Source organism: Cyanistes caeruleus, chromosome Z (assembly GCF_971803275.1).
Source record: "Cyanistes caeruleus chromosome Z, bCyaCae1.hap1.1, whole genome shotgun sequence".
Lineage (NCBI taxonomy): Eukaryota > Metazoa > Chordata > Aves > Passeriformes > Paridae > Cyanistes > Cyanistes caeruleus.
This window is the reverse complement of record NC_141732.1, coordinates 38,204,074-38,229,375: the sequence shown is the minus strand read 5'-3', so window position 1 is coordinate 38,229,375 and position 25,302 is coordinate 38,204,074. Positions and strand designations below refer to the sequence as shown.

At 35.0% G+C, this 25,302-nt stretch overlaps 1 protein-coding gene and 1 long non-coding RNA gene across 2 annotated transcripts in view; both read right to left on the bottom strand.

The window, feature by feature from the left end:
• Nucleotides 1-25,302, bottom strand: part of CHSY3 (chondroitin sulfate synthase 3) — a 139,582-nt gene that overhangs the window by 72,915 nt on the left and 41,365 nt on the right. The gene's annotated exons all lie outside the window — the stretch shown is intronic.
• The window catches only part of LOC147648366 (uncharacterized), a 36,048-nt gene continuing 33,051 nt past the window's right edge, over nt 22,306-25,302 (bottom strand). The window contains exon 3 of the long non-coding RNA XR_015280604.1: nt 22,306-24,360. This is a non-coding gene — a long non-coding RNA (uncharacterized LOC147648366). The remainder of the gene's footprint in view (nt 24,361-25,302) is intronic.

Sequence of the window (25,302 nt, the reverse complement as noted above, 5' to 3'; positions counted from 1 at the left end):
ATTTTCCTATGACTCTTTTCATTATTATAACACCTTTCTTGAAGGATTGGTTGTCATTGGCCATAAGGAAACACAGAATCTGATTCTTAATTTCAGCATTAAACCAGAAATATCTACTAAATGCCTTTAAAAACTCTATGGTTACAAATACTTTTTATTAAAAAAAAAGCCTCCATTTAAATTTTATAACTGAGTTTTTAAAGGTTCTGTAATTTTTCTAGGAAGTCTCAACATAGGGACTGAAAATTACCATCAATACTTAGAGATATAAAACAAGTGCAGATTTTCTGTTATCCTGAGGTAGCTAGGTTATTGCAGTCAATCAAACTGAAATAAAAAATCCTAATAAGAAAGGTATTTTTTGCCTTTACACTAAGAAAAAAATAAATTTGTTCCTGTAACAGGTGCTATGGACAAATCATCTGCTGATAATATTTGTAATTGACACTCAATTTACTATTATTCTCCTTAGCAGAATACTGGCTTCGGGTGTGACTTTTTTTACCTTTTATTTTTCTTGAAATATCTTAATGTTTTGGCTCCTTTTCATTTTCTGAAATTTTCTTTTCCACAGAGCTATGAATATTTTTAAGGACACTCCATTCAGACTCCACATTTAGCTAGTCTGTGAGGGAGAAAAGTGTGACCAGATCAGATTAAATTGAAAAAAATGCATTCTTAAAAATACATTTAGATTTGAATAAAAATAACTGTTATTAATATTAAGACACTTTTAATTAAAACTGCTGAAAACAAAAAACATTTAAAACCCCACAGATTATCCCTAAAAAAGCACATACTCCAGACTTTGCTAAAACTGTGAACCAATACACCTGAATGCCCCTTGTGCATCTACTAGGGTATCTTGGAATTACTTAATATAGACAACTGTTTTGTTTCTCATTTGGCTTATGGGACAAATAATTTACATTCTTAATGCTATTTTGTGTATGGGACTCAACCATACAAATGAATTTGTGTACTTCAAAAGAGCTAAGAGTAATAAACTATTTTATTAAAAGTTATTAGAGTATTTGCTGATCATTCCTTTTCCTTATCTCACTGCAAGAATGTATGTTTTGCTGGGTAATAATTATTAATATCAATTACTCAGGTTTTTTCTTTCTAAAAAAGTAGTTATATTCCCTTAAGATTTTTAGAAAATCCAGGCAAAAAGTGGTGAGTTGCTGATGTCCTGAGCTGTCCTGCAATGCAATTGAGGAAGAAAAACAGTGCCCAGACCAGTCAGGACATCCACTAGTGGCTTGTTTCTCCTTCTGCTCACTTTTGCTAGGGCTTTGCCCTGCCACAGCAAGAAGGTGTGGTGTGCACTGGAGGTTTAAACTGCCCAAACAGTTCCAGAGGTAATGGGCTGCTTACCATCTCAGCAGTCACAAATTCCATGCATATCAAGACAAGAAAGAAAAAAAAAAACAGACAGTGACCATCATGTCACTGCTCAGACAACCTGCCATGTGCATGGATAATGTATATCCATGATCTTTTCTCAAAGACAACTCTATACAATCAACATCACATGACCCACCATTCCTACACAAATATTTTTGACCTGAAGGATGAAGTCAAGCTCTTAAATATTTTTGATAAAGGTCACAAATATGTAAGAAGACCTGGGTTTAATTTCAGAAATATGAGTCAGAGAAGAGGAGCCTCTACTCCTAAGAGGAAAAAATAATAGTTTGCTTTTATTTAAAACTCTGTCAAATTCAAGTCAGAATTATAAAATGTAATGCTTGCTATCTGTTAGTCTGATGGTCAAGACTAATGAGCTGCATTGAAAAATAGATATAGAAATCTTAATGCAAATTTTAACATTAATTTCACACAATGATATGAAGAAAGGGTTTCAAGTTTCACCTCTGCCAAAACTAGCAGAAGTAACAGTGGAAGCTGGAAGGAAGTTGACTGTACTAAAATTAAACAGTCTGATAAGAATGAGTATGGAAAAATATTTTGTTATTGGGATAGCTATTAACCTGGGGTAAATTATAAATTAATATTAATAAAAATACAAACATTAATTCAAATTATTTTAATCTTTTTTAATTTTTTTTTTTTTTTTACTTCATTGGAATTTTCAGAATCATAGTATAAAACAACAAGGAACAGACTTCCTCTGGTGCACAATCAAATTCATGTACTTGTGCCTATTTTTCTTCAAAATACATGAGCCAAGCAATAGTAGAGGTACGACAGCTTTATAAATTGTTTTCTATTTAACATACCAGACAAACTAACAGATAATATTGAAAAAAAAAAAATTATAAAGGCATTATTTCCTTTTTTTTTTCTAATATTGCTAATTTAATTTAATTTGGAACTTTCAGATGCAAGATGTAACAATGTAATTTATTCACATTATTGAATTTTCCATCTGCTTCTAAATATTTTTTTCTTAAATCAATCTCTGCATATGTGCCACTTTATACTGCCTGTATGGAAATAAGGACTAGTGGAAACAAGCAATACTTATGCAGCCTGTCATAGTTAACCAACAGCCCGTGTGCTGGACACTGTACAGAGAGCACCAAAACTACAATGGTAGAAGTATTTAATACCTTAAATGAATATAGAAACAAAAGAGGACAGTTTTTTAATAGCATCAATAGTCGTACAACTGTTAGAAAAATTTTGATTTCCAGGAAAAGAGTAAAGTAATTATAAATAAAATATATGTCCTTTTGAAACATTAATACAGAGCAGAAATGCATCTATCACTAACCATCAACAAGTAAAGCAATGTTGTACTACGTAGTGGAAAGCTATGAAATGCAAATTGTTTGTGAATCTATTCAGGGAACAGCTCACTAGCAAAGAACAATGAAATAAATTATCTGGCAAAATGCATCCTCGTCTGCCATCTCTGTGAACATAACCTTCAGTATATCTGATTCAAAGATTTTGCTGTTTTCAAAGCTCATATATGAATAAACTAGTTTTTGGCTGGTTTTGCTTTGCAAGATTGCACAAGTTTTTGCAGGGTTGGGTATTAGAAACTGATTGATTGACATTATTGGTTTAGTACTAGTAATAGTGTTAGAAGCTGAATCATAAAGAATGATAAAAATAACAAACTCAATTTGCCAGTGAACACTTCCACTTAACACCAAATGCCAGCAACAACATTGGCTCTGGCTTCAGAGCTCTTTTATCGAAGAGTTTAACTGCATAACTATATCCCTATTCAGATCTGATCATCAGCCTTGTAGGAAGTCTCACTTAGCCCAGCTGTCATTTCCTGTCGCTACAAGAGGATTGGGCAGTTGTGCAGTACCACACGTTAGCCGTAGTGCATTCCGTTCCAAATGTCAGTATTTTCTTATGAGCGACATCACACACGTTTTCAGAAACTGCGAACTAAAAATACACTCTTCCTGAAAAACTACATTTTCAATGCCTACTTTTGAAACTAAAATACTGACTAAAGAAGAAAATGAAATTTTAATTTTTATATAACATAAAATTTTAATGGAAATTTAAAGACCAAGCAGAATGCCGCAAGGAGATAAAGTTCACAGTACACAGTTCATACATCATGTTTTGCTTTGATACAGACACTTTTATATCCACTCTAATATAAAATCACTCTTCGAGTAAAGATATTTTAATATAATAGTAAAATGACTCTTCGAAAGTACAGAGTAATAAAATTTTAATATATGATAATTCTGTCTTAGAATAAATTAAGGACAATAGCGCTCTTTCTAAGAGGCAATTCTACAGAAAAGTAGTAAAAAATGTTGTTCTGAATAAATTGTGTTCCAAAATTCTTCAACCACAATACCCAGAGAAACAAATTATAAAGCAAAATACAAAAATATTACATTTCAGCTAACAAAAAGGGATGACTTTTTTCTATTTTTTCAGGGACGATGTTTACAAGTGTGGGATTATTTTTTTTCAATGAGGAGGGAAAAAAAAAACCAGAACAACAAAAAACCCCAAGATCAAGGGAAAGAAAATTGAGAGGGAAGAAGAACTAAAAGGACATAAATTTAGAAAATATGAAGCCAGCTTGAAAAATCTTTAAAACAGAAACCTTAAGTTCTTCCTTTACTTTGTTTTAAAATTCAGTCCATGAGTCAGATGAATGAATTACTCTCCTTCTCCAACATTTAATTCTGTTACTTTTATATTCTTTTTATTGGGAGTATGTTATAGTAATATAGCTGCCATAAAATCTCAAGTGTGTCTTCTGTGTGTTAATACAGTTTTAAAAAAGACATGAAAATCTCAAGTGTTTTATTTTTCAAAATATTTACCAAACATCAAACTAGCCACAAGAAGTTTTCCTCTACATTTCATGGGGGTTGACACGTATTTATGTAGCAACTCAATCTACAGACTGCATTTAAGAATAAATAAATAATAGATGAAATCCCATGCCACTTTGAGAATCCAGAAAAAGAGAGCTGTGAAACAAAGTTGTCATATCCTGTAGCAAACCTAGTAGTGAGGAGAAAATGGATAGATAAACCTAATCTCTGCAAAAAATATAGATAGACCAAGCAAAGAGGGCAGAAAGAGTAAATAATAAAGTAGTAATGAAATAGTAAGTAATAAAATATTCATACTTAAATGTTTTACGTAGAGAGAAAATCTGAAACACTATACAATGAAACAGAATTCTCCAGGGAGGAAATACTTAAATTAGAAGAACTGACATGTTCTGACTAAAGCAGTATGCTAGCTAAAAGGAGGTATAGAACACAGTCTAGACATCAACCCCATAAAATTTTGAGCAGGCATCTACTTTGACAGTGTTGATGTACCTGAACAATGTGGTGGTTGTTTCAGTACTGACCCTCATGCCTGCCATTTCACACCTCACAGCCACCAACTAAGCTACTTTACAATAATCATACAAAATATTCTACCAAATATGGTGGGACGAAAGAATAAATCTAGCTGCATCTTAACACTCAGTTTAGAAAAGTGAGTAAAAACCTGACCTGCACTCGACAAAGCATTCAAAGTTAACATCTACATAAAACAGATGAACAAAGCAAATTTTTTTAAAAAAATTTTCTTAAATATATTTTGTGAGAATTTTTTACATTCGATAAAAGCCTCAGTAGAAATCATTTTGCTACTAAAACTTGAAGATAATAGCAGCAAACTCCTTTATTTAAAAAAAAAAACCTTCAAAAAAAATTACAAAATCATTAAAAAACTGTTGAATCCCCATGTCATTATAAAGGTTTCCCTAAATTCTGTCAAGTCAAATTCAAAATCTTTCAGTGGAATATGTGCATTTTTGATACATTAATTTCTAATTAAAGAGATTTCAAGTACATATGTCAAATTCTGATTAATTTTTTTCTAAACAGTATCTGAGCAATATAATACTGTATTGTGTACTACATTAAGTATAAAAATATTTCAGCAATACAAACATCCTGGAGGGAATAGGAGATGAAATAGTAGGAGACTTTTGCTTTATGCTTCCATCCACAAAATTTTAAGCATTTCTGACTTCCTAAAATTCTCAATAAACCACATATCATTAGCAAAATATTCAGTTTGTATACTCATATATTTTTAGTTTTCTCTGGCTTAGTCACAGATATGATATCTGTGCACAGGATAATAAACTAGATCAAGTATGACAGAAGCTGCATTAAGACAATGCCTCTAGAGTCAATGATAAACTTCTTCAGTGCTCCTTTAAAATCCTCAGGAATGGCCCTTTTCAGATAGTTTCTGGAAAACCGACTTTGAGTCTGATCTTTATTATTTCTTGACTTGTTCCTAGTTGGAAAGAACATGCCCCTGATTAAGCCATTGGAAGAAAAGACGCCAATATTTTTGTGCTTCTGTTCCGACAAGTAGTAGTGTGCTGGAGCTGATTAAAGAGACTAGCTCAGAAGAAGGGGTGGAATGAAATGTTTAATGAGGCAGCCAAAAAAACAAATCCCTCTCTGTCTCACACATAAGCACAGCACTGTGAATACTCTCGTACCTACACTTTCAAAGAAGCAACCAGCCAGAAAATATTTTTGATGAGTCAGAGCTCGGATTAAAAAAAAAAAATTAACACTAACCCAAACCACCTGAATAGCTACGAATTTATATTATATATATAATATATAATAATTATATTAATATATTAAATATATATTATATATTTATATATATTTATGTATAAATAATGTAGGATTTTTTTATATATATCAAAATATATTTTAATGGTAAAAGTACCATTTCACTGTAATTTACGCTGTGCAGTAAATAAACATTTTAAAGATGATGAGACAGTGTTTGCAACCTACCCTGATAATCACTACAAGGCAGGCAGCACAAATTAAAACATTTAACACTTGGAACTATTGTTGTGTATGCAAGCAGTCAAAAAAGTAAAAAAAAAATAAATCAGCTCCCCAGAGAAGCAGCCCTGCAAAAACCTACTATAGAACCTTGCTGAAATTCCTGTTGAAACAAGCAGATGAATAAACAACCAGTGACTAGAATTTAAGTTTAACACATTATGAAATCTCAGTGTTACATAATATTTAAAGTGTCAGAGATGCAGAAAAGATGTGCAAAAAATCTACAATCATTGCCTGATGGGAGAAATATTAGTAGAGTGGAAAAAACACAGAAGCAGATTTAGCTAAAATGTTATTCTCCCAGGAAACAACAAGGAAAAATGCAACAAAACCCCCTAAACAAAAACAACAACAAAACAGACACAAAAAAAAGGTCTACTATCTTCCTAAAGGTAGTAACTCAGAAAAGCACTTAAATACACATATTGAAAAACAGTCCTCAAAAGGAAATGCATATTTTTCAGGACATTACAGAGGGATGACCCAATAGCTACTGATTCCAGAAAAGGCTTCAATGTCTTCTTTCTCTTCAATGAGAGGAAATGCAGGTAGAAATAAAGAACTCGAAAAAAGGATAAAAAACACAATTAGAATAGATCTTGACAAAGAATGCAAAATTAAATGAAAGGAGATTGTTGAGTACACAGAATTTATGCAAAAATTGGAGAAAAGACAACCTAAGAATATAGATGAAGTCAGCATGGAGAATGACAAACTGTAAAATGTGTAATAGCTACAGGAAAACTTCCTCCCCTTATATGAAATGGGAGGGAAAAAAGACAGGAAGATTGTTGATAAAAAGAACTTTATTACACAAGATAAAGAGGAGAGGAGAAATCAGAAGGCATTGAATATTGACAGGGTCCTAAAGACTGGCAGTAATATGCAAGAATAAGTAAAACAAAATCACAGAAAAAAGAATGGTGAAAGATCAGAATAAACACTGAGTAACAGGGGAAGTAATACCCAGTTTAAATATGAAAATGAATGGAGAAGGGGAACATGAAAAAGTGCTTTATAGAGGTCTTCCCAGACATCAGTCCCTGATAAAAGAAATAGTGTCACAATTCCATCACCAAATGCACTTAAAATATTGCACACTGCAATAAAGAATCACCTTAAAAAGATTTAGGTCCAGGGAAAAAAACCCAAAACCACGGCTTTCTTTTTATATAGGGAAAGCAGAGACAAATAAAAAAAAACAAGTGCCAAAAAACAATAAAGTAAACAATAAGGATAATTTAGAGATGGATAGGAAGTATGGCCAGACCGAGAGCAAAAAGAGGGAGGGGTATACAGTCCCAAAGCAGCCCACAAAATTAGAACATAAGGAGGATACATGGAAGACATAAAGACTTCAAAATATGTTATGCCGAAGAACAGAATTGGAAGACAGTGTAGACATAGTTATTATACGACAGCTGAACATAGACAGAAAAAAGTAAAGGATTAGAAAATGTTATTAGGTGTGAGAAATGCTCTACATTTGTATGAGAGAATGGATAAAGAGACCACATAGTCTATAGAAACAAGAGTTAACAGCCCCTCTCTTTGACAGAAATATAATAAATTTGCAGATTGAAATAAAAAGCAGCAAAAAATGAAAACATTAGCATTATTAGTTGAATCAGATCACCTACCATTTTAAATACATCTGATCACCTACAATCTCTGAATTATGAAACCACAAACGTACCAGAATTATTTCTATGTCTTAAAAATATGATTATTCTTAAGTACCACTTGTAAGAACAAAACACAATAGAAATTACTTAAATTAAAAGGTCTGCTTTTTTCTTTCCTTGTGGAAATGCCATCCCACGGTGGTGAAATATAAGATATAATATATACTTCTACAGATGGTATGAAAACAGCATTACCAAGAAACTTGATACTGAAAATGAAGTTCAATATAACTGCCATAATTATTTAATTCACAAATGTATTTTTCTCTGAGGGAAGGTACAATACCTTGTTTTCAAAATACAGTGCTGCTTCTGGGAATAAAACCATATCTGTTTGTGATATCATGGAGAAGGAGCTCCCTGTGTTAGTGATTACTGTACTCTGAGACTAAAGTGGTTCATTAATTCCTTTCTAATGGAATGGCTGGGAGCATGGATCAAGCAAGTCACCATAATCTGATGTTTAAAACTCCCTACAGTTTTGGTTCAGAGATATTGGGAAAAAAAGCACACCAGTGTTTTAATAATTTTAGCTGTTCTGTTTATTTCCTCATCTACTGCCAGATCCTTTTTACAACAGACACAAAAGAATCCAAATGTGCCTAGCATAATCAAAGCATTGAAATAATTTATAAAAAAAATTTTACTGAGTAACACTTGATTGTGTTACATGCACTTGGTCAGATAACCTAAAGGACTGGAAGATAAGGTTCATTTAAATTAATGCTTATTCACACTGACCTCTATATATTCATCCAATGCTTGCATTTACTTTACTAATACAAAGTTCTGGTTTTGCTACTCATTTATATAAAAAATTCATTATGTGATAAAGCAGTATTAAAATGCTATGTTTCCTTAAATTTGGCAAATCTTCAAGTTTCACAGTAGATTTAGCTACCAATCTCACTGATTCACAAAGTCCTCCCCAGCAATATTACAAAACATGAAAGTATGAAATCTGCATGACTACCAACCAATACAAAGATTTTGAATTGCTAGTACCAAGAATTCCTGGGATTTTGTATGTGCTCTGTGACATCCAAAACTTGCCTGAAATATTGTCTGAAGTGACAGTCCTTGGATAAAATTTCTACTCTTCTTCAAAACAAGAGTTGCACAGGTATGGTAAAATGGAGAATTTCTTAAACATTACCTGCATCTAACTAAGTAGCCAAAGAAAGCCTTCTGTACAAATACACTCTATTTTGCCATGAAGCAGACAAAGGAAAACAGGCACCCTGGCAGCAGTTAGTGATAATCAATTTGAAAGCATGTTTGTTTTGCAGTATTCAAGTGCTTCTGTTCTTCAAAAGGAAAACTGGAACTCATCAGGATCTTCTTGGCAGGCAAGGGACTAAACTGCTGAATGAACAAAGTATGGCTCTGTAGAGCTGAATTACAACAAAGTGAGCCAATGCCTCATTACAAAATGAGAATACTTGCAAGAGAGCTGCTACTTCAAATTCTGGTGTAAATCCAAGAACAGCCATGAAGATTTACCCATCCAGAATATGTAAACTTTTATGTTACACTGTGTACACAGAGGACAAGATGCTTTTAAAGCAGTAATCCTGAAAAAATGGGTTAATGGTAACTTGTTTTCTTTAGTTTTTATTCTTATTATTCTTTATATTCTTTGTATTAGTCTTTATTCCTTTTAAGTTTTAAGCCTGTTTTACTCTTCTAATCCATATCTCACAGCAAGAAATAAGTAAGTTTTCTAGTGATTTTTTAGTTGCTGCTTTAAAACCACAACATTTATTTGGTACACTTGCCGGCAAATGAAATTAGCAAATCTAAACCACTACATTAATAAAAAAAAAAGAAAAATCAAAAATTTAATTTTCATTCAGAAGTAAATTATGCTGTCATAATATATCTCAGTAATATTGAAACACTGTTAGAATTGCAGACTTACCAGCAAAACTAACTGCAGTGTACCTGAAACTGTAACTACATTTAAATACTCACATATTTGCCTTATATTTTATTAGGACATAAATCGCTTACAAGACATCCAATAAGCTGACATTGCAATTAGCTTCCTCATTTTAAAACCTGCATTTCTTCTCTAATCATTACATACTCTTCTTCTTCCTAAATCAAACTGTTTTGATTCTGTCATTGTCCAGAATCATTTATCAGAGATTAATTTTTCTATCCTACTTAACTGAATTAACAGTTTCAGACATAAAGGCTCTTTGCCTCCTTTCCCCTTCACAACTCATTCACCTCTGACTGTGTACCCACTACTTCCCTTAGCCTAATTCTGATGTCTTTCCAAGCAGAAGGCAAGCCAACTGAACTCCACTAAGCCATTTCATAATACTAATGTTTCAATGACATTACTTTGATGCTTCCAGTGAGCAGAAGTAGCTTCTGACTCAGAGGAACATAAGCTGGACCAGGACAGGAAGGGACTGCTGTCCTTTTACAGTGACACTGGCTGATCATGTGACTCAATTAATGCAAATGTGCAACTACAGTATGTAATGGCATAAAGCCATTTTTAATGCAAAGACCTTCACCACCATCCCTTTGCAATAATGCAAAGAGATGGTGGTGTAGGTATACCTGAAATAAATGGGTAATAAAAAAATATGACCAGGTCTTTTCACTGATGCCCGGTCACAGGACCAGAGGCAGTGGATCCAAACTGAAATACAGGAGATGCTGTATGAACTTTGGAAAACACTCTTTGCTGTGACAGTGACTTGTGTACTCAAGGAGGTGGTGAAGTCTTCAGCCTTGAAGATCTACAAAGCAATCTCAGTGTGGTCCTAGGAAAACAGCTCTCCTATTTAAACGGGGTGGTTGTATCAGATACATCAGCCTTTCTGGCATTCTGAGTTCAAATCATTCTTCTGTGCTGTCTGGCTGTGAAACTAACATCACTCACAGAGCACATTAATAATCTTAGAGGCAATTATTTTTCAAGTTCCTCTTGAGTATTTATTTATTCATTCTTCCCTGTTTTCTTCCTTTTTACCAGCCTGAGCTTTGCACATTCTAGTTTTTATTTCCCAGGCAAAAAAGCCTATCTGGTAGCTACAGTCTACCAATTCTCTCAATAGCCCACCATGACAGTGACTCTCCTACTCTCGATGCCTTGAGAAGGCCTAGAACAGAGGCTAGACAGAGTTAAGAATAGATTAGGTATTTATTGAAGGGCCTTAAAGGATACACCTTGGGCAGTACAAAAGTCTGACCATGCATACATCTAAGATGGACCTAAAAATGGTCACAAAAATGGACAACTGGTCACAAGGTCTTACATTTTTATAAGTTTTGGTCTATCTGTGTATCAGGGTTAATTGTCCAATCACAGCTTCAGGTTATGAAGTCACATCCTTCTTGTTTTCTCTCTTCAGTCTATCTTCAGTTGTTTATGCTTTTGGAACTGAAACTTGTAATGATTGTCCTTGGTATCAAGCTAGGAAGGGAATTGTTTTGTCTACCTACTCTGTGAAGAGAGCTCACTAACACTTAATATGAAGCTCAAAACTACACACCTAGGCAACACAAAATATGAAAAATATGAAAGGTAAAACTTAAGGCATCGCTATCATTTCTCACTTTGAATTATTTTCAAAAAATACTGACAGAAGTTCTTCTGTTCCAAAGAAGCAGCTACCATTGATAGTGTCAGAAGAGTAATTGAATTGTCTGTCTTGACTTTAAAAAATCTTTTGACACTGTCTCATTGAAGATCCTCAGAGAAAAGCTAGTGAAATATGGGCTGCATAAGCAGATGGTGAGTGCATGGAGGAGATGCTGAATCAGCAGATGTCTTGCAACAGGCTTTGTTACATGCCTTAAATACTTCTGCATCACTCGTCATCAATATAGTTGTTGCTTTCACCTTGTACATTTAAGCAATCGAACTAAGAGCTGAGGAAAAAGAAGCAGTTTGAACACACACCAATCCCTGACAGGAAATTGTTGGAGTAATAAGCAGACATTTCTCAGTTTCTCATGTAGAAAAGCTAATTCTTTATCTACATAGGTTATATTTATTGGCAATAATAAAGGGCATTTTGTTAGATCTAACTGGTTAACAATACACTGAAACTCTGTTTACTCATTGGTAAATGGCTTGTGTGCATGTTTATCAAAGTCTTCTATTCTTGGATAGTTTACATATTTGTTTACTGGTGCTCATGGTACAGATTTTCTGTTGTTACAGGTGCAACTTATTTTTCTTTAAAGGAATAGATTGTTATGTAAATTGATTCTCACTCTTCTGATTCTTTTTTATGGGAATTAACAGGCTAACTGAACTTAGCTCACATAGTAGGCTTAGACTCTGATTTTATAAGGCCTTTCTTTTATAATATCTCTGCCTATATGCAACAGGAAAGCTGCTAATTATAGGTTTTTTAAAAAAGGATTTTAAGGAAGCGTACTCATTTAAATACTTACAGTATAATTTACTGTAAAACTATTATTAAAAATGATAGAATTTTAATTGTTTTTCTTCAATATAAAATTTAAAGAGAAATGTCATATTAATAGCAATGTGCAGGAAACCAAAGTCAAGTGAAAAGTAAAATATCTCAGTGTAGTAGCTACTAAATATATCACTTATATTTGCTCTATTGATAAGAAGAAAATGTAAACCAAATACTTTATAGATAACATTATGTTTACTATCTTAAATCTTATATGCTGATACACCATCTTCCTCTACTCTTTAGTTTTTAAAAGACTACCTAATCCAGTGTAAAGAATCACACAATCAACTTGATTTTGTCTGGTATACTGACCACTTTAATTTCCAACATCTTATTAACTGGATAGAAAAACCTGGAAATGAAAGTGTACAAAAATACATGCCATGGATGTTTTCTGCATGCTCAGGCCACACAGTATTTCAGAAATCCATCTGTGATTTGCACATTGGGATTGATGCTGTTTTGCTGTGGATAAAAAGCCAATACAGCCACCTGGCTGCTGTCACGCCACTTGCACAGTGGTGTGTATTATCATAAAACACTAATAAGGAACCCTGAGCTCACCCCTTCCTCCCTTGCAATATAACTTTAGCAAACTCTTAATCCCTAACTTTCAGCACAGAAATTGTCAATGTCTTCCTCAGAATAAATGTCGTTTTCAGCAGAATGAGGGAAGCCAGACAAGGGAAAGGTCATGCCAACTAAACTAAACACTGTTTGATCATATCAAAATGCTTGAGAACTGTTTCAGCAAAGCTGAAAGCGGAAAACAGATACTTGAAATCTGGCAAAAACCTGTGTGAAAGAGCTGTTGCTTTCTGCTATCCTCTAGGAAAAATTACTGTGCAAAACAGACCTCTAAAAAGACAAAATCTTTTATACAACATTTTAAGGACTGTAGTTGTGAAGTCCAACATTCCATAAGATCACTCAGAAATAACAGTACGCAGGTTCCTTAATTTGGGTCACAGGTATTCACAGAATACAGTCTTGGGTATACATTTCTCCAAAATGGCTGACACTTTAATGAAGGCACAAAATGTACTGCAGTTGTTGAAAAAACACAATGAAAAAACATCCACTAACTTTTCTTTTTAGCCATATGTTTTACTGTGCATCCCATAAGTTATGTTCTAAATTAACAATCATTGGTGTTTCCTATGCTCTTCCACAATGACCTAAAAGAACATCTCACACACATTAATACCTTTCTCCCTCTCACAACAGACCCATACATTTTTCTACTTTAATAAATAAGTGAAGGAATAAAAACAGATTAAGATCCTAAGGATGCACTAACTCTGAAATTCTAGTTTGAGAAATGTAGACTTAATGTAAAAATTAAATATAATATGGTACTAAGGCTAAAGCAACGTTAAATTCAAAAGCCACAACTAACATTCTAGAGTTCGGCTGATTTTGCATTCCAGTTATTTTTGTTTTAGATAAATAGAATGTGTATTAGTTAGACATAATGTTAAAGACAGGCTGGCCTTTTCACACCAAGAAAATCCCATTTTTGCCTAAAAACCTAAAAAATGGCCAGGTATTTGTAATGGCAGAATCTGTGATATAAGAGTATGTATTTCTACAGTAACCAATTACACACAAGATGCTAGGTTTAGACAATGCCAAGGCACCAGAAATACTCCATTTTTTAATCCACAAATTAAATTTATGCACAAGCCTACATTAAAAAAACTACAGAACTATTTCATTCAAATAATTTTCATGAATTTGTAGTTATCTCTTGTGTCATTTATCTCAGTCATGGAGCAATCTTTTTCTAAGTTTTACAAATACCTAAATATTAAATTTAGAAATTACACCCTGAAACATGAGCATCTAATAGAAATCCTAGCTTTTAATTTTCACTTTTCTTTACCTCTTCATACACGATGAGCTCATTAGAGTGCTTAAGGCTGGAACAGTCTGGGCTGTCGTGACCACACCCTTGTTGAGTTTGTGATCCTGAGGAACACAGGCCAAGCAAAGGGCAAAGTCAAGACCCTGAATTTTGGAAGAGTAGAATTCCAGCTGCTCAAAGAATTCGTGGGCAACATCCCCTGACAAATTATCCTTGGGGACAAAGCAGCTGATAAGAGCTGGCAGCTCTTTAAGGACACTTTGCTTACAGCACAAGAACCCTCTATCCTGATGTTTAGGATATCAAGCAAGGCAAACTGGAAACCTCTAAGGTTTTTAGAACAAGGTCTGCTCCTCAAACAGAGGAGTAAGAAAGAAATGCACAGCCAATAGAAACAGGTACATGTGGCCTGGAAAGGTAGAGGGATATGGTTCAGCTGTTTAGGGATGGGATAACAAAAGCTAAAACACGGATATAATGGGACTTGGCAAGAGATGTGAAGAATACTAAGTGGAGATTTTGTAAGTGTATTGGTAAGAAAAGCAAAGCCAAGGAGAATATACAATCTATGTAAATGTGAAGGTGGAACAGTGATATGGATGTGGATACGGATATATCACATATATGTAATATAACAGTGGATATGGAGAAGGTTGAGGTTTGCCTCAGTCTTTACTGGCTTCAGTAAAGCACTTTGGGCTTCTTCCCTTCAGTCCATGAACCTCTAAGTGGGTGTTGGGAGAGTGAATTTTATCACACTGTGAAAAAAGAGCAGGTTTGGCACCACATGATGAAACTGAACAGCCACAAGTCTGTGAGGCCTGATGAGATGCATCCCAGGGTCCTGGCTAAGGTTGTTGCCAAGCCTGCAACACCTCTTGATCATATCTGGAAAGTCATGGCAGTCAAAGTCCATAGTGGCAGGAAAAAAGGAAGCATCACTTCTACTTTTAAAAAAACATAAAGGGAGACTAGAAACTACAGACTGGTGAGCCTTATCTCTCTGAGCCTGGGAAGATCATAGGGTAGATTCTCAGAGAAGCTGAAAAAGCAAAAGTGAAGGTACATGCAAGATAAGGAAGTGATCCAAGACAGAAAAAAAGGGTTTACTAAATCCAAACTTTGCCTGACCAGCCTCTGATGTGGTGGCCGTGACTGAGGGACTGCAACAGTCAACAATGGGAAGACCAACTAACATAACCTACCTAGATTTCTTTAAATTCTTTGGCATATATTTGTAAACTATTAGGGTAAACTATTAAGAGTAAACTATTAGGGTAAACGATTTGGGGGATAAGGAATTGGCTGGATGGACACAGCCAGACAGCTATGTTATAAGGCTCTATGTCCAGATGCAGGCCAGTGGAAGTGATGCCTCTCTGGGCTCTCTCTTGGGACGGATGCTCTACAATATCTTCATCAATGAAACAGACAGTGGAATTGAGTGCACACTTACTAGGCTTGCAGATGACACAAAACTGAGTGGTAATGCTGACATAACAGAATGATAGAATGTCATCCAGAGGGTCCTGGAAAAATTTGAGAAATGGGCCCATGACAACCTCATGAAATTCAACAAATCCTAGTTCAAGGTTCTTTACCAGGTCCAGGGCAATCAGAGACATGACTACAGACTGGAAGTAGAGCTAAGAGAAGTCCTGTGGAGAAGGACGTCAGGTTATTCTGGATGAAAACCTGAAGATGAGCCAATGAGCACTTACAGCCTGGAGAAGTGATCCTTCCCCTCTACTCTGCCCTTGTGGACCTCACCTGGAGTGCTGTGCTTAGCATAGGTGCCCCAGCACAAGAAAGACATGGACCTCTTAGAGGGGGTCAAGAGGAGGCTATGAAGATGCCCATGGGGCTGGAGCTAGGGAGCTAGGGGCTCTCCTACAAACACAGGCTGAGACAGATGTGGTGGTTAAGCCTGGTGAAGAGAAGCCTCCAGGGAGACCTTACTGCAACATCCATCCAATATTAAAAGTATTCCCCTTTCTTTATAAAGAAGAAGGGAGAGCAACTTTTTACACAGGCAGAGAGTGATAGGACAAGAGGGAATGGTTTTAAACTAAAGGGGGAGAGATTTAGATTAGCTATTAGGAAGATATCCCTTACTGTGAGGGTGGTGAGGCACTAGAACAAGTTGCCCGGAGAAGCTGGGGATGCCCCATCCCTGGCAGTGTTCTAGGCTAGATTGTATTCGGCTCTGAGCAACCTGGCCCAGTGATCCAGGGAAGTTAGAACCAGAAGATCTTTAAGGTCCTTTCCATCCCAAACCATTCTGTGATTCTGTACTGGATGACTAGATGCCATGGCTATAGTAATATGAAGATTTTACATCATGCCACAGGTACTCAACTGTATTTTACCCTTAACTTTTCAACAATTTTCAACAGTTTCTCTAGAATGAAATTAAGACTTTCTTAGTAATTCACATTACTAAAGAAATAATAAAATTCTTTAGCCTCTCTTTCAGTAAGAGCAGCTGTAAAGATACATTTATCTTCCAATCCTTTTCCACAAAACGAAGTTTGTGCCACAAAATACCAATAATGTCTCCGCCAAACTTCCGTGTCAAACATGAGAATACTCTGAAGTGCTGCACATTTATAACAGTGAAATGGTCCCTTTCAAATGCTCCTGCAAACTGGTTTTCCTTCCCTTGACCACTAAAGGTCCTGCAGGAGATTGCTAAAAGGAGCACCCTTACATATCTGCTATGAACTACGTTTCATAGTAAGCCTGCAGACACATGATCAATTTATTGACTCCAAAAGCTGTTTGTTAAAAAAAGCACCTGCACAGGCAAACAACTTAAAAGTAATTTGAACAAAAAAAAAAAAAAAAATGCATCAAGGTAATGTACTGAACAGAACAAAATTCCCTAGATTTATTATATTAAAAAAAAATTTAAAATAACTTTGGCTCCAGAGGAAAAAACATGACTCTTACTACCTCTGCTCTCAAATAGTAAATTAGCATCTTACAGGATACATTACACCTCATGAAGGATACAAAAGGTGTAAAATCTAATATCACCAGCATATACGTCACATATCTTTGTACATGAATGTATACACAAATATATATACACAATGTATACATGAATGTATACACAAATAGATATATATTTTCATACAGTGAATTAAAGACAGAACTACAAAACAAGAAACCATTTAATTTACTTTGAAGTATATTCAGTCTCCAAAGTATACAAATTTATATGACCAAGTAAAAATATATGAATGAACTTGCTGGAAAAGGCTGAACAATATTGTTCACAGGGTTGTGCTTGACTAAAAGCCTTTTCTGGTCTTGGTTTTCAAGTTACATGTTACTTAGCTGCCACCTCTTTTCCCATCAATTCCTTTCTCCTTAAACACACCTTCAAAGCCACAAATCTTTTATTTTTTTCTTTCCAGACCTGGAGCTCAGCTCATTTCAGGAGCCTGATTTTGTACATGTTGTGCTCAGGACTTGTAACTGACTCCTGACAGCACAGTGTAACTTCTTGAATAAGTAAAATGTGTCATTGTGTGGTCATTAGAGTAGATGGGTGCCTGTAGCAGTAGATCTCCTTCCACTACCACAGAACACAAAAGGGGGCGAAGTAATATTACTAATTTTTTTGACTTCTGAAGCAACACTTTTAGAATACATACAGACATCTTAAAGGATCAGCAGAGAAAAGTATCACAGAAACTCACGTTCTGTGATACCAATGTGAAACTTCCAGTTAGTCATGTTTAATATTATATTGTTTATATAATCATGGGTAAAGCTCCAATTGTTACAAAATCTAAGTAGAAAATACTGTTGGGCTGTACTGATAGTACATACTTAAAATTATTAAATTCCAGGTGGTCAGTAAAATGCACTGAAGAAGACACTCATAGCCTGCAGTTTTAAACTTTACCTTTTCAACAATTACAGGACTGATGGATCTAATCATCAGTTTCAGATAGAGAAGCTCTAGGCCATGACATGCACTTTTTAGAGGAAGAAGAAATAGATCAGACTGTCAGTTATTAAGGCTTCTCTGAATTCTTCTGCTTCCAAAAACATTACATTGAACTGAGGCTTTTGGAAATGACAGATGAGTTCACTGAGGAAAAAAATATTCTAAAAATCACCCAAGGAAAAAGGAAACATAAAGTGCTACTAAAACATGCCTCACTTTGGCCAATCTTAAAAGGAAAGGAAAATGCCTGCATGATGCAATACCCCCTTTCCAATGTGATACTTTTGAGAAAAAGGTTTAGCACAGTTTAGAGGCCACCAGTATCAGCATATTTTAGAGGACAAAAGGACTTAAGTGATTAAAGATGAACTTAAACATTATGCTTGTGCTCTGAACAACAAAATCAAATCTCAGGAACCTGCTACCAACATTAAAACTTCTTGTTTCTTGTAGTAACCTAATGAAGTCTAAACTTGCCCTGGATCTAACACAGTTGTGGAGACATGACTGTAGATCTCTCTGCAACTGCAACAGTGTGCCCTGAAGCAAAAGGAAGATTTGGGTGGATCATCTGATAGTTTATAAGATTTACCAGGACTGCTATTAAACTGGATGTAAACACATTGATTTTCATGCATTCATTATAGATGGATCAGGATAATTACAGACACATCTGCTTGTAAAGCAGTCTCCTACACCTTTCACTAGTGCTGGCGACAAAGGGGAAAGAAGGATCTGAGATTCTTCCCCCCGTGCTGAAATTGATTGTGAAAGAAGATTATAGGAATTAATTACTATATCGCAGAAATTAAGAATGTAAATGGTAAAGTTCTTGACCTGCTTTACTATAACTCTGTTTTTATATTGAACCAGCCCCAAACATAACTGGATATTTTTGGCTTACAATTACAGTGTGCTATATGATACCCTCCAATGACTTATCAAAACCTATGTGATGCAGGCTACATTACTGCACACAAACTCCATGCTGCCATGCCTCCTGCACCTCTGTTATACTAGCTCCTTCATGGAGCTCTCTACTATCCTGAAGTCTGCAGTACAGAAGAACTCATATACCAAGGTATTTGAATGGAATTGGAATGTCATTATAGTTTAGATGCATATATTTTATTGCTCTGCAAGAAACACAGTTTTGCTCTGATCTAAATCCTCAGAAAGAATTGCTCAAAAACTAGCAATTATACAATCATGTCAGAAGGTAACTCTACCTCACAGTTAAGCTGCAGCAAGATTAGATAAGAGGATTACTAAGTTATACTTAACAATGTTTTCACATATTTTTCTACAAAATCTTCTCCTTATTGAGGAGTTAGCCAAATAGGAATTAAGCCATTAATATTCAAGAAACAGTATTTGAAAATTATGAAACATCATTAAGATTAAATTAATTTCTAGTTCAGCTAAAATAATCAGATTCTTTAATACATTCAGAGAGAATTCAAAAGAAACTTTATGAAAAGGGAAAACCCCAACTGAGAAACAACATATAATAGTTATTATAGTAATCATACAACATCTATATCCTTAATTATCTAGAAAACACAAGAGACACCAGCTTACCTTGAAATAATTTAAAGTGGAAAAACTCTGAAGACACAAGGAAGGAAACACAGAGGGATTACAGGGAAAGGAAAATACCATTCCAGCAGCAGAAAAAGATGCTCACATCTCAGAATGTGTGTAAGATTCCTGAAAATGAAACTGTCAGATTGTGCAAAGCCCAAGTATCCGTACCAAATACACACCATGGAGCCACAGACAAAACATCATATATGCATGTAATCAAGTAAGTATGAACACTATTCACATAACACTCTCTCACACTCTCAGTCCCAAAAGACATCTCACCAAATTTTAGAGAGTCAAATCAGGCACTCCAGGTGCTGGGCTAGTCACTGGGATTAAAAAATGGGAGGAAAGGCTGACAAACGAGAGACCTTTCAAAAGGAATGGGAAAAAAAATCTTACTGCTCTATAAGAAAAGACTGCCCTTCTGCAGTACCATTTAATCCATGGGACAACTGAAAATCAAAATCCAGTGGCCAAATGGCAACATTAAAATTCTAGAAAAGAATTTTGATTAGTCTTCAGTCTCATCAATTTACAGTTTTCCTTTTCAATTGAAGAAATGCTAAGTAAGCTCATATCTAGTAAAAAAAAAATCAGCACCATAAAGGTGTTATTGATATAAATCAGTTAAATCAAATAATGAAAACCATTAGTAACATGGTTTATGCTTTATAAAAATGATGCAACTTTCCACATTTATAATAAATAGTGCAGTCATTCTCAAAGCTTTTAGTAATAAAATTTGTTACAAATGCTACTAACACTTGTTAAAATTAAAGCAATCCCTTGATGAATGTAATGACTAATTACAATAAAAGGAAAATTATTCCAAGCAAGAAAATGCCTAATAAAAATTAACCTCTTTATTTCTAGAGAAGTATCTCTGTAAGAGTGAAGTAAGGACAATTTGTCATTGGATAGAAGTCACTGACACACTGTTCCATAAAAAATGCCATAGGCATAGCTGTTGCATAATTGTTGATGCAACAGCAGCAGCAGGCCAGATTATAATTAAGGTTTAACTTTTTATTTTATTGAGCTGAATGAAAGATTAATTTTCCATCTGCTTTTACAATATAATAATTTGCCAATGTCCTCAGCTGGATTTAAAATTTGCATGCTCTAATATCTCACTCTCTAGCCTGGGCTAAAATTAAAAGTGGTAGAAAACCCCACATTTCTAAATTGAATTCCATGGTGAAACTAAAAAAAAAAAATCTGATCAAATGAAATTAATAGGAGTATCTATGCACTATATTGCACTTCTGTGATTATGTAGTCACATTGGAAATATTTGTACTTTAACATCAAGGCAAATGTTACTTAATTAAAGACAAAATATACTATTTTCCAATTTGTAGTGTCTCCTCTAGTTAAAAGTGCCTTCAGTTTTCAAGATGGGAATAATTTTGGCCGATGTGAGCTTCCTGTTTTTTATGCAAAAATGTCACAGACTTTTGGAAAACAGCCTGCTTTGGATCTGTGGTTTTTGGACAAACTTCATGGCATTTTCCTGGCAGAAGCTCTGCACTATTTAGGGGTATCCAATGCCATTCAGTAAGTGAAAGTGTAAGACACGTTAACAAGAGATTTATCCTCCACAAGCATGATGTTTCAAGGTTAAAAAATAACACAACAGTTCAAAAACTCAATTGTGTAAAAGGTATTTTTTTCTCATTAAATAAAATAATTTTTAATATTTCAGAGTAAAATCAAGAAATCACATCAGGAAATTGCTATTCACCTAGAGAAAATTGCTTCCATTTGATCCTCCTTTCCCCTGAGTTAGTATTTTTACACTCACAATTACAGAACAATTCAAATTTGTTACTTTTCACTCACTGTTACTCAATTATTGCCATCATGCATAATTAATTAAATTCAGTGCTTTTCATCTTTTTTTTCACCAGTTTTTCTTGCAGTTCTGATGTACACGTCACTTTTCTAGTACCACCAAAACAATTAACAGACACTTTGGTCATGAGACACGGCTGTAAGCCTGCCACTTAAAAAGTCATTGCTTTGTAGTCTGCTTATCTAAAAAGCTGTAACTGGTTGATAGAGCCAGATATTAAGAACTTTAAATAATAATAATAATAATAATAATAAAATGCACCATGTAAGAGATTCAAATGAGGAATGTAAGTCTTCAGAACAAAACACAGGAGTAATTGTTTAAATAGCAACAGGAGTAGCTGTAAATATAGAAGATCTAAAGTATGCTTCACACTCTTGAGAGAAGTTTCAGATTCAAAAAGCTTTTAAAAACTATAACCTAGGTAATAAGCAACAGAAAAACACCCTTCTAGAAGAGCAACAAAATTGAGTTTTGCAAGAAAAACAAGTATGTTACAAATAAATGTTACTTCTGCAAGACTTGATGAAAGGTCTCAAAGGTTGGGTTTAAAAGTCCTTATGTCATGCTGAAATTGCACAGTCATCCTGAAATTTTGAATATAAATACTTCCTTCTCTACCTTACTGTACTGGAAAAATTTCTCAAGTCTTCTGCCTCACACCTTGCAGAAAACTGTTTCCTACCTTTCTTCTTCCTCTTTTCTGTACTTTAGGACTTGCATTCCAATGCCAAAAGTTATCCCCGCTGATCTTAGTGACTACTTACTCTTGGACACCATAACCATAAAGATCCATGCCAACTAATAACATACTCAAGAAAGATGAGGGACATACTTGGAGCTATTGTTTTCACATCAAACTTAAGTCATAAGTTTTCCAGACAAACATTTTCACAATCCTATTAAAAAAAAAACAACCAAACAAACAAACAAAAAAACCAAACCAAACCAAAAACCCCAATGATACTGGCCATAGAAGTGACTCTCTGTGACTCTCTCAGGCTTCTACCATCCGAAAGCACAAGTTTTCCCAAACTACACTGTTAAGTTCACTGCACAATTCATCCAAAGGACAAAGAGCTTAAATAAAATAAAAACTACAACATTGACAACTTCCCTGCTCTCTCTCTGCCTCAGTATGCTAAGTCAGTCAGATAAAATATCTAAGAGAATGATATGCCCAAAATCTTACTGTGACAGGTTTGGCATTAAAAGTAATGCAAAATTTGCAGCATTAAAACATACATACCATTAAATACAAATAGCCTCAAATGTGAATGACAGCTGCTAAGGTCTGCCAGTGTAAATGCCTTCAGACATGAACAGTAATAAAGCAAGCACTCAACATCAGGTGATTAGGGTATTTTGCTGACCTAGAAGCATAGGTAAGAATTCACATCTTGGCCTTCAGCATTTAAGTTCATCCCACAGAGAATTTCGACCTTAGTTTTATGTGCTGAAATCAGAGAGTTGGTGTTTAGCATTGAGGTCTCTGAGAAAGAACCAACAGCTGTGAAGTATCTGTTGTCAGACAAGCCTTGAGGCTTGTCTGCAGAAGGCCACAGATTTAAAAACATTGTTTTGTTTCTCCTGGGCAGAGATCACCAGAAAAAAAATCTCTACAACATGTCTAGAGATTCTGAATGTTTCTATAAAAAGCTGTAATGTAACAAAGTAGAATATACCACAGTTTCACTCTGCTTATATACAAGTAAAGCATAAAATTCAAAACAAGGCTATAAATAAACAAATATGAACATTCTGAAATTACACTTGAAGAGCTATTGTGGTTTGACAAGATATCAAGAATCATGACTACCTGACTATTTATTTTTTCCATATTTTAGGTCATAGATTTGCTTTAATCAGGTCTTAGTGTTTCAAAATACTGACCTCTTATTAACCCATGTCATAATATCAAAGTTAAATATCACAGCTAAAACATTCAAGTTGTGTTCTGATGGCTATACTCCATGTTCTTTCAGTACACTGACTTGTGACGTGGCTTGAACAAGAGGGAAGAGCTGACTCAAATTTCTGGATTAAAGTACAGTGACTTCCAATTTTCCATTTGTCTTGGCCAGCCTTGTGTTTTAAGGTGCATATTGTCAGGAAACTACAGAATAACTCCACCAAAGCCCACAGAAACTAGTAGGATGCTGTTCCCAAATACTGATGGTGAAGCAATAATTTTTAAACTTGTCTTTGAGTGAAAAATTTTTCTAGTACATTTATAAGTGCTCTATGATGATTCACACAAGACTGCATTGCTCTGAGATCCCTGAAGGATTAAAGACCTTTCCTTGGTGCCTTTCCTGAATATACCCAAATTACTTACTAAGTGATAACTCTACTCAGATTACAATGGATTTTCAATTGATTTAGGGAGCAGTGAGCACGGATCATTCCAGCTAGAGAATGGAGAGGCTGTGCCTGACTGGGGAAAGCCCACAAGCTTTTAAGAGCTGAAAGTAAGCTTGAAACCTAATCGTACTACAATCAAGCTAAAAATTCTACAACATACCTGCTTCCATCTCTCTCTGTATAATCCTGAGGTTTTACTAATCCTATCTGTGGCAAGCGCTCTTTCTCTTCCTGCCAAGACAGAGTCAGTTATCAGAATGTGGAGCTGCTTCATAGAAGTAGTCATAAAACTCAGTTCTCAAGTGCACAGAAACAAACCACTACCAGTAGGAGTAAAGTCAGGCACTGCACGTGCAGTTGCTCATTTTTTCAATGATTGCTATTATCACCTCAAGGCTGTCAGAGCAGAATTCTAGTATTACAAACACTTGCAGTGTTTCAAAGTATGTTACAGTAGCTGGATTTTTTAATATCCAATTACTATTGCTTCCATAATGTCTCCTCATCAAAGTGAGGAGACTAAAGACAATTTCCAATACTTTACATATAAATGGCTACATAAAATTATAATAGTTCTTCAAAATCTTACAAATGTAGCTGTTTTAACTATCTTATTTTCATGCACAAAAACGGAATAATTTCCTGCCACCTCAATTAAAGTAACCCAGATCCTCTGGCATCTAACACTGCTACATCTTCTTGAAAGATGTTAACAATATTGGACTAAGCTTCAACCTTTGAAGGACACCGTTAGTGTGGCCTTTGAAGGCCTCTAACTGTGCCACTGATCATTACTCTCTGTGCTCTGCCATTCATTTAATTTAATCATTTATTAACCCACTTCACCATACACTGGTCCAGCCTGCACCTCCTAGGTTTGTTTATGGGTGCATCATGGGAGACAGCACCAAAAGCTTTGCTGAAGCCAAGGAAGACAACAACCACTGCTCTCCCCACCTTCTATCACTTGTCCCACCATAGAAGGTAATCAAGTTCCTTTAATAAATCCATGCTGACTACTCCTGATCACCTTCTTGTCCTCCACATGCTTAGAGATGGCTGCCAGAATGAGCCATCCATGGTGAAAGCCATTCCATCAGCTTTCCAGGGTCTGAGGTGAGGGCATTTTTTTAATTTTCCCCACAGGGAAAAGTCAAATTCAGACCATGGCCA